This window comes from Palaemon carinicauda, chromosome 8 (genome assembly GCF_036898095.1).
Source record: "Palaemon carinicauda isolate YSFRI2023 chromosome 8, ASM3689809v2, whole genome shotgun sequence".
Lineage (NCBI taxonomy): Eukaryota > Metazoa > Arthropoda > Malacostraca > Decapoda > Palaemonidae > Palaemon > Palaemon carinicauda.
Window position 1 is genome coordinate 13,062,191 of NC_090732.1, and position 6,626 is coordinate 13,068,816.

Below are 6,626 nucleotides of genomic sequence, written 5' to 3' on the forward strand. Positions count from 1 at the left end.
CTCAAAACAAAATTTCCTTCAAAATTTATAATTAAGTTTACATCATCTCTTCATAATGGTGGAGTCCGTGACTAGTAAATTTTATTTCCCTACGTTCCAGAAGAAACTTTGATATCCAAAATTAACATTGTTTGTGTTGTTTATGCAAGACGATGATGTCTGTCCATTTTTTTAACATGAAAGTCTATCAATCATTTAAAAAAAATGGGAAACCATAAAAGTTGTTAGGTAGGCCAGACACAAGCCACCCGTTGAGATGATACCGCTAGAGTGTTATTGTGCCCTTGAGTTGCCAAACAGTACTACATTGGATCCATCTCTCTAGTTATGACTAGTTTTCCTTTGCCTACACATACACCGAATAGTCTGGCCTATTCTTTCCACATTCTCCTCTTGTCCTCATACACCCGAGAACAATGAGATTACCAAACTATTATTTGTTCAAGGGGTTAACTATTGGGTCTATTGCACTGTAGTTGTTCAGTGGCTATTTTCCTCTTGGTAAGAGTAGAAGAGACTCTAGCTATAGTAAGCCGCTCATCTAGGAGGACACTCCAAAATCAAATTATTGTTTCTTAGTCTTGGGTAATGCCATAGCCTCTGTACCATGGGTCATCCACACTGTCTTGGGGTAGAGTTCTCTTGCTTGAGGGTACACTCAGGAACAATATTCTATCATATTACTCTTCCTTTTGTTTTTGAGGTTTTTATAGTTTATATGTGATAGATAAATTTTTAATGTTACTCTTCTTAAAATATTTTATTTTAGTTGTTCATTACTTTTCTTGCAGTTTTCCTTTAACTTCCCTTAGATATTTTTCGCTGTTGGAGTCCTTTGGATTTATAGCATCCCGTTAGTAATAATAATAATAATAATAATAATAATTATTATTATTATTATTATTATTACGGTTTAATATTCAAGACATTTTGAGATTTTCATACAATTGATTTCTGCTGTATTAATCTTAAGTCGGTTCTTCTTCTTACAGAGTTACGCGTGAAATTAGCCCCCCCCCCCCCCCCCCCCAATTCTCATCTAGCCTGCTCTCTGTATTTTCTTAACTCCCATTTTTAAGTTATTTGCCAAACACTTTTTTATGATGCATTCAATTTTATTTTTTATTTTTTGGTAATTATCGTTACATGTAGTTATTTTAATACAGGACAGTAAGTCCTTTGAAGGAAAATTATATAACAATACAGAATAAGACTGGTCTATCTATCATCCAATGGACGTATTGCTTCGACGAATGAGAACAGAGCAGATTTACCCATGACAAGGCTTAGAAGTCTTCAAAAGCTGTCATCTGCCGAAGGGTGGGATAGTGGCTGCTTAAGGATATGCATTGAGGTAAAGGTGAGATAAAAGGGGTGGGGTGAGGTGAAGGTCACACTAAAGCGGTGTAAAGTGAACGCGATGTAAATACTGCTCCGTTTGACTGACATTAGAAGAGGAGAGGGAAAGGGGGAATATATCAATTGCTAATAAGCTCTTAAGAGGTGAGCGATCGGCTTGACACGATGGAAGGGGGGTAAATAATCGCTTTACTTGACGGTAACAGGAAGTAATGATCAATTGTGTGTTTTTGTTTTCTTGTAGTAAGGTACGGGTATTATCATTTGGTGATATTGTTAAGAATTGGTAAAATATAATCAACCATTATCAACCGTTGCTAACAACAAGTTTCACTTTGGCATTCGACAGGGCAAGTTCAACAACCCTCAACCTCTATCGTAACCTCATTCTTTGGAAGGTCATTTTAGAGTTCATCACTTCTTCCTTGACCTATTTTTTCGGGGTGTAAATAAAGCGTTGGCGACCTGTATTCTAAAATTTGTAAGTTATGTCCTCTCTAGGGAATAGCCATAACATTATAGATTACATTATCTAAACATTGACAAATATTAACGGATCGCCATAGACAAAACAGAATACTTCATTCTACAAACATATTTTGAGTCTAAGGAAAAGTTTATATGTTCTATAGTATAGGCCTACACTGATGAAAAGCATAGATCCTAAAGACAACATATAGGCTACCTAAACTCTAAGCCTAAGCTACTATAGATGCATTGCACTGTTAAGCATTACAAACGCGCCATTGCAGTGTCCTTCAGCCCTTAACTGTAGGCCAGGTCTCTTTTTAGTTTTCCATTTTACCTACATCGCCACTTCATTTATTCCAACCAACCGACCAGACTTTTAGCTTAGGTTCATGGTGCAATTGCAAAGCTTCCCTCCCCTGTTGCACCTAGGCACTATGACCACCCTGGGTGCAGTACTTAGTTATGGATCAAATTTCATCCATCCACGTGCTATTAGCAATTATTCTAGCATTATCGAAAGAGTCAAAAGGCTAGCAACTTGGCTTCCTCGTATGTAAAAGCAAAGCAAAACTAGGTTATGAACTTAGGATATATAGAAAGAGTACACTTGTTAAAAGAACATGAAGGATACATAGAAAGAGTACACTTGTTAAAAGAACATGAAGGATACATAGAAAGAGTACACTTGTTAAAAGAACGTGAAGGATACATAGAAAGAGTACACTTGTTAAAAGAACATGAAGGATACATAGAAAGAGTACACTTGTTAAAAGAACGTGAAGGATACCTAGAAAGAGTACACTTGTTAAAAGAACATGAAGGATACATAGGAAGAGTACACTTGTTAAAAGAACGTGAAGGATACCTAGAAAGAGTACACTTGTTAAAAGAACATGAAGGATACATAGGAAGAGTACACTTGTTAAAAGAACGTGAAGGATACCTAGAAAGAGTACACTTGTTAAAAGAACATGAAGGATACCTAGAAAGAGTACACTTGTTAAAAGAACGTGAAGGATACATAGGAAGAGTACACTTGTTAAAAGAACATGAAGGATACATAGAAAGAGTACACTTGTTAAAAGAACATGAATATCAGCAGATACCAGTCATTGGAATAACCCATGGGACAGTGATTAATGACTGCGTAATTTTCCATTTCTTATTCTAAGCATCATTATTAGTAGCACTGATAGCAAATTATTACTATTTATTATTATTATGTTAGATCTTAAACTAGGCAGGATCAAGAAATGACAGTCAGCGTTGTTTCTTATCTTCATTGCAACTGACGCTGCTGCATCATGCACAGCGGAAGGAATACAGATAGCCCGTGACGTAGACAATGACGTCACTTATGTGGGCGGAGCTTAGGCGCTGCAAGCAGCCTCATCTTACATCTCCCTCCCAAAATATTACGAGGGTAATATTTTCAAAACTTATAAATGACAATATCAAAAGCAGGTATGATAAACAAAATTCTATACTCTCTTAATGTAAAACATCAGACATATAAGGTAAATCATAATCGTAATAATTAATGGTAACGTTCAGATGGGATAGAGAGAGAGAGAGAGAGAGAGAGAGAGAGAGAGAGAGAGAGAGAGAGAGAGAGAGAGAGATAACAACATCCACAGCATTAACGTAACCTCAATGAAACAATAATTACATCAGCATTGTAAGATGTGCACTAAAATTGAGTCGTGAATGCAACACCAACCTAACTTAAAATTTCCTACAAAATATAATTTTGTAAATGAAATCAATGCACGTCTAAGTGCAGTAAAATAAAACAGAATTTTTCATTTTATAAATGCAAGATCAAAGCAGAGATAATTAAACATAATCGTTCATCCAGGCAGGGGCCTCTCTCTTCCTTGGAGGCCGTACCTCTGGCGCTGATGGGGGAAACTTAGGCTCATGACCCGCTTCGTCGTCGGTAGGAGTGGCTCCTCTTGTCTCATTGACGGGCAGTTCAGTGACCTTGAGGTGTCTTCTGTTCCTTATGGACGGACGCCCACTACCATCTAGTCTCACGATGTACTGTCTATGAGGTCGTTGCTCGACTATGATTCCCAGCCTGTCCCAGGCCTTTGTCATCTGGTTCTGAATCCTGACGTGAGTGCCTGGCTGCAAGGGCGTTAGCCTCCTGTCGCTGCCGCTTTCGATTATCTTCTCATTTTTCTCTGCTACTTGAAGTTCTCTTTTTCGAATGGATTTTCTCCAGTGTTGGTCTATCATATAGTTGAGTTTTGCAGTCGGTACACCATCCCGTAACTGTCTCCCAGTTGCCAGTTGCGCCGGAGATTTATTTATACCTCTTAAAGGCGTGTTCAGGTATTGTAGCATGGCCAATGATACCTTGACGTTATCGAGGCTTCCAGTCCCACTGATACTTGTTCTAATTATCCTTTTCGCGGACTTAACCGCGGCCTCGGCTCTCCCATTTGACTGCGGATAGTGGGCCGATGATAGGCGTATGTCAACTCTCCATCTCCTGTAGAAGGTCATCATCTCTTCACTCACCAGGTTGGTGCCGCCGTCGGTAGACAATTGTTCGGGTGCTCCCCATCGAGTGAAGTAATGCCTAAGTTTTGTCATGACCTTTGCAGACGAGGTGCCATTGGGGAAGTGGGCTATTTCTAGCCAGCCTGTAAGCCTGTCACAATATGCCATATACATGCGTCCTTCGAGCTGAAACAGGTCCATGACAGTCTGTTGGAACGGATACTCTGGGGCAGGGGTCATTTTCATGACTTCGGCAGGAAGTGATGGTGCGTGGGTGTCGCACGATGTACATCGTGAACGATGATGCTGGAGGTCACCCTCGATGCCTGGCCAATAGACCGAATGTCTCGCTCTCCTTAACATTGTATCTAGGCCTTGATGTCCAGCATGGAGGTTGGCGGTTATCTGGTGACGGAGCCCTTCGGGAATGACAAGGCGGATGCAGTTGTCGTTGAAACAGTATGTGACCAGGTTGCCAGATATAGAGAGACGTTCTCTGATGCCATAGAAGGGCTTCAAACATGCAATTTCTTGAGATTTCTTCGGGTTCCAATCCCCTGCATTCACTCGAGCGACTAGCAGCTGATATGCTGGGTCGTCCAGGGCTGCCTCTTCAACAGTTTTCTCGTCTATAGTGCACTGCTCCTGTAGGTTTTCTGCGATTGCTGACACCATGGCGATCGTTAATTCTTCGTTAAAGCTCGCATCCTGTCCATCTGGCGTCGTCCTCAGGGTAGGAAAACGAGAGAGAAAGTCAGCAGCATGATTTCTCTTGCCTGGTAGATATTTAACGTTGAAATTATACAATAATGTTTTCTCCTTTAATCTAAACAGTCTGGGGTTAGTAATGTCGCCGAGACTCCTATTGCCTAGTAACTTGACTAAGGGGCGGTGGTCCGTGACAATGGTTAAGTTCGGGCAGCCCAATAAGAACAACCTTGCCTTTTTTAAGCACCAAGCCACTGCAAGGGCTTCCCCCTCCACAGCTGCATACCCAGACTCGGCGGGCGTGAGGAACCGACTGCCGCAAAGTGCTATTCTCCAACCATCTCTACAACAGAAGGGGGTTTCGACGGAGGTGCAACTGCAATATTGCTGGAGGATGACGAAGCCCACCCCCTCCTTACTCCAGTCAGTGACTGCAACAGTCGGCCGCAGCTTATCGTAGTAGGTGAGGCCGTCCTTGGCCAACTTGCAGACGATGTCTTGCACTTGACGAAACTTTTCCTGAAGGTACTCATCCCAATAAACCTGTTTGCCCGAGGGCTTCTTCAGCAGGTCTCTAAAGTGGGTCATGATGGGCGCCGTTGTCAGGAAGGGGGCCAGCTGATTAACAAAACCGTACCATGACCTGATGTCGGATATTGTGGGCTTTTGGGGCATAGAAAAACGTTTTATGGCAGATAAATAATCTTCTGAAGGCTTGTAGGAGTCCTAACCGACGTCGAATCCGACAAATTCCACTTCTTTCTTGCAAAACTTGAATTTTTCTGGTTTCAAAGTGATGCCCTTGTATGCACAGACAGTAAGGAAGTCGTACACATGCCAAAAGGCGCTTTCTACGCTCGAATCGTACAGAAGTGTATCGTCCACACACTTAAACTTCCTGGGTACTTCTTCAATGGCATCATCGAAACGGCGTGTATATGCGTCGGAGGCAGAACAATGTCCCATTGGTGTCCTTCTGTATTGGTACCTACCCCAAGGTGTAATGAACGTGGTTAGGGGTATGCTCTCCTTGTCCAGTTCTACCTGGTGAAATCCCCAATAGGCGTCGGCCACAGTCTTGTATGAGCAAAGGGGAATGCTGGATACCATATCGAAGGGCGTAGGGGTATGGTGCGTCTCCCTTCTACAACTTGCATTAAGTTTTTGGTAGTCGACCGTACGTCTGGGTTGCCCCGTTTTCTTTGCCACGACCACCATATGTGAACACCATTCTATGCTCTCCTTGTCCAGTTCTACCTGGTGAAATCCCCAATAGGCGTCGGCCACAGTCTTGTATGAGCAAAGGGGAATGCTGGATACCATATCGAAGGGCGTAGGGGTATGGTGCGTCTCCCTTCTACAACTTGCATTAAGTTTTTGGTAGTCGACCGTACGTCTGGGTTGCCCCGTTTTCTTTGCCACGACCACCATATGTGAACACCATTCCGTGGGCTCTCCAGGGGGAGCTCTTTGTAGGACCCCTCTCTTGACGTCCTCCTCCAACTGGGCTTTCACCTCCTTTTCCCAGTGCTTAGGTACCGACGCAGGTGTGTGGCATGCATAAGGAACTGCGTCAGGTA